Below are 4,692 nucleotides of genomic sequence, written 5' to 3' on the forward strand. Positions count from 1 at the left end.
GTGTAGGGTGGAGAGTGGGGTGATATTACTATGACTGCCCAGTGTAGGGTGGAGAGTGGGGTGATATTACTATGACTGCCCAGTGTAGGGTGGAGGGTGGAGAATGGGGTGATATTACTATGACTGCCCAGTGGAGGGTGGAGTTTGGAGAATGGGGTGATATTACTATGACTGCCCAGTGGAGGGTAGAGGGTGGAAAATGGGGTGATATTACTATGACTGCCCAGTGTAGGGTGGAGGGTGGAGAATGGGGTGATATTACTATGACTTCCCAGTGTAGGGTGGAGAGTGGGGTGAAACTGCTGACTGCCCAGTTTAGTTTCGAGAATGGGGTGATACTACTATAATTGCACAGTGTAGGGTGGAGAATGGGTGATATTACTTTGACTGCCTAGTGTACGGTGCAAAGTGGGGTGGTACTACTATGACTACCCAGTGTAGGGTGGAGAGTGGGGTGATATTACTATGACAACTCAGTGTAGGGTGGAAAGTGGGCTGGTACTACTATGACTACCCAGTGTAGGGTGGAGAGTGGAGTGGTATTACTATGACAACTCAGTGTAGGGTGGAGAGCGGGGTGGTATTACTATGACAACTCAGTGTAGGGTGGAGAGCGGGGTGGTATTACTATGACAACTCAGTGTAGGGTGGAGAGTGGGGTGGTATTACTATGACAACTCAGTGTAGGGTGGAGAGCGGGGTGGTACTACTATGACTACCCAATGTAGGGTGGAGAGTGGGGTGGTATTACTATGACAACTCAGTGTAGGGTGGAGAGTGGGGTGGTATTACTATGACAACTCAGTGTAGGGTGGAGAGCGGGGTGGTACTACTATGACTACCCAATGTAGGCTGGAGAGTGGGGTGGTATTACTATGACAACTCAGTGTAGGGTGGAGAGTGGGGTGGTACTACTACAACTACCCAGTGTAGGGTGGAGAGTGGAGTGGTACTACTACGACTACCCAGTGTAGGGTGGAGAGTGGGGTGGTACTACTACGACTACCCAGTGTAGGGTGGAGAGTGGAGTGGTACTACTACGACTACCCAGTGTAGGGTGGAGAGTGGGGTGGTACTACTACGACTACCCAGGTGACACTTTAAGAGCCCCTACAGGTCATCAGTTCAGAGTTAACTGTGAATAACCATTGACCTCCCTCCAGCATGTGTGGAGATGTAGAACATGTAATGCAATCCACATTTTCATGTGTAGACACCCCCGATGCATGTGTTTATGTTAGCATGTGCATGCATGTGGGGATGGGTTAGGTTAAAAATTTTCTGAGGGGGTTTTAAGTGCTCAGCTGTAACTTTTTTTTTGAAAGCTTAATTTTTCATCACATAGAAGACAAAAAGTCCCCTAAGTAATTTTTTTGGGTGACAGGTTCTCTTTAATGAGACATCAGGGGTCTAAAAGACTCCTGATGTCTCACCTGCCCTCCAGTAAAACCAGTGGAGTGCAGATCCTGCTCCACTAGTTCCTTCCTCAGACAGACCAGCCAATGAAAGCAACCCTAGAAACGGGAAGCGATGTTTTACACGTCACTTTCTGCGTTTACTTAGTAGGAGCAGAACGAACGGATGTTCCCTGCTCTCCACCATACCGGCTCGAGGACCAGCAATAGGAGCGTGAAGCCCAGGGAAAGAGACATGCGTGGGGGGGTGCAGTGTTGCCAGGGTGCGTGAAGCTTCAGATCGCTTCCATACGACAGTAGGCTTTCCAAATTTATGCACATTGGAGAAGAGAGCAGAGTGACGAGATGAGCATATCACTGTGCTGCTTCTCCTTTTACTGTCCAGTCACAGGTTGGGGGTGAGTCCAGGACAACCTTGGCTCAGAGGAAGTGGGTTGAATGCTGCTTGCCATCAGACCGAAGACATCTATTGGCAGAAACAAAGTAGTGCCAGAGTGACGAGATGAGCATATCACAGTGCTGCTTCTCCTTTCACTGTCCAGTCACAGGTTGGGGGTGAGTCCAGGAAGACCTTGGCTCAGAGGAAGTGGGTTGAATGCTGCTTGCCATCAGACCAAGGACATCTATTCGCAGAAACAAAGTAGTGCGGGGGAAATCTCTAGCTTGAAAATGAATATTGCGTGGGGGGGTACAGTGTTGCCTGGGTGTGTGAAGCGTCGGATAGCTTCCATCCGACAGTCAGCTTGCCAAATTTATGCACATTGGAGAAGAGAGCAGAGTGACGAGATGAGCGCATTGCAGTGCTGCTTCTCCTTTCACTCTCCAGTCACAGGTTGGGGGTGAGTCCAGGACGACCTTGGCTCAGAGGAAGTGGGTTGAATGCTGCTGGTGATTAGACAGAGCACATCTATTGGCAGAAACAAAGTAGTGCCAGAGTGACGAGATGAGCTCATCACAGTGCTGCTTCTCCTTTCACTGTCCAGTCACAGGTTGGGGGTGAGTCTAGGAATACCTTGACTCAGAGGAAGTGGGTTGAATGCTGCTTGACATTAGATCGAGGACATCTATTGGCAGAAACAAAGTAGTGCGGGGGAAATCTCTAGCTTGAAAATGAATATTGCGTGGGGGAGTACAGTGTTGCCTGGGTGTGTGAAGCGTTGGATAGCTTCCATCCGACAGTCAGCTTGCCAAATTTATGCACATTGGAGAAGAGAGCAGAGTGATGAGATGAGCTAATCGCAGTGCTGCTTCTCCTTTCACTGTCCAGTCACAGGTTGGGGGTGAGTCCAGGACGACCTTGGCTCAGAGGAAGTGGGTTGAATGCTGCAGGCCATCAGACTGACGACATCTATTGGCAGAAACAAAGTAGTGCCAGAGTGACGAGAGGAGCTCATGACAGTGCTGCTTCTCCTTTCACTGTCCTACTTCTCCTTTCACTGTCCAGTCACAGGTTGGGGGTGAGTCCAGGAATACCTTGGCTCAGAGGAAGTGGGTTGAATGCTGCTTGACATTAGATCGAGGACATCTATTGGCAGAAACAAAGTAGTGCCAGAGTGACGAGATGAGCTCATGACAGTGCTGCTTCTCCTTTCACTGTCCTACTTCTCCTTTCACTGTCCAGTCACAGGTTGGGGGTGAGTCCAGGAATACCTTGGCTCAGAGGAAGTGGGTTGAATGCTGCTTGACATTAGATCGAGGACATCTATTGGCAGAAACAAAGTAGTGTGGGGGTAATCTCTAGCTTGAAAATGAATATTGCGTGGGGGGGTACAGTGTTGCCTGGGTGTGTGAAGCGTCGGATAGCTTCCATCCGACAGTCAGCTTGCCAAATTTATGCACATTGGATAAGAGAGCAGAGTGACGAGATGAGCGCATTGCAGTGCTGCTTCTCCTTTCACTGTCCAGTCACAGGTTGGGGGTGAGTACAGGACGACCTTGGCTCAGAGGAAGTGGGTTGAATGCTGCTGGCCATCAGACCGAGGACATCTATTGGCAGAAACAAAGTAGTGCCAGAGTGACGAGATGAGCTCATGACAGTGCTGCTTCTCCTTTCACTGTCCTACTTCTCCTTTCACTGTCCAGTCACAGGATGGGGGTGAGTCCAGGAAGACCTTGGCTCAGAGGAAGTGGGTTGAATGCTGCTTGCCATCAGACCGAGGACATCTATTGGCAGAAACAAAGTAGTGCGGGGGAAATCTCTAGCTTGAAAATGAATATTGCCATAAAAGCTGGTTTTGTGATTTTGTTTTCATCGTATTTTTTGGCTGGAGTTCTGCCTTAAGTTCATATTTTGAATGTGCTCGGAGTTGTCCTTCCCGTACATTTCACATCTCTTCATTCCGCCATCGTGGCAGATGGAGATGGTACTATCCAATCCATAGTGTTCCCGGAGAAGTCGTCAGATCACATGCAGCTGTTTATAATCTAGGCCTAATCGCAGAATTATGGCGACTCCACAAAACATGACGTAACAGCGGCCATGCGTCTCTACAGAAGGCCAACTGCTCATAGGTTCAGGAATTCCGCTCCAAACCGATTTACTGGGCGCTTACTACCGGCGGGACTGGAACAAAAGAGGGTTCTTCTCTGCTGTGTAAGGAAGCCGATTTACTGCCGGTTTACAAGGCCAGGCAGCGAAACAGACGCTAAGCTGCAGGTAATGAAATTCTAGAGGCGGAATTGAAATGCCGAGAGCATGAAATCACTTGTGTGTGTCAGTGGTGCTGGAGGGAGGAATCAAGGTTACAGATCTGATGACGAGAGAGCAGCACTGAGCCAATTCCATGGTAGAAATCTCAGCTTAAAGGGTCAGTCCACCCAAACGGTAGACTCCAGGTATAGGTGGAGTCTCTCGGACTGAGTCTTCCTATACAGCAGGGGTCTCCTAAATATGGCCACATCCACCCAATTACAAGATTTTATCCGGCACGCAACTGCACGTGAAAATACCCCAGTTGGCCCGGGGGGTCTATTTTTCAGAATATGGAGACTGGCATATCCACTGCCAGCCAACCATAACCCTGGATGTACGTGGTGAGGGGGGGGCTCTGATGGACCCTCCTGTTACTTTTAAAGGCAATCTTGGATGTAAGGGGAGATTCCGATTGGCACTCTAGATCTAAGGGGAGACCCTGATGGGCACTCCTGAATCTAAGGGGGGATCCTGATGGACCCTACGTGATCTACGGGGAGATTCTGATGGGCAATCCTGAATCTAAGGGGGGATCCTGATTGACCTGCCGTGATCTAAGGGGAGACTCTGATGGGCACTCCTGAA

This window comes from Staurois parvus, unplaced genomic scaffold, assembly GCF_062004578.1.
Source record: "Staurois parvus isolate SC_StPar_1 unplaced genomic scaffold, SC_StPar_1.0 ptg002112l, whole genome shotgun sequence".
NCBI lineage: Eukaryota > Metazoa > Chordata > Amphibia > Anura > Ranidae > Staurois > Staurois parvus.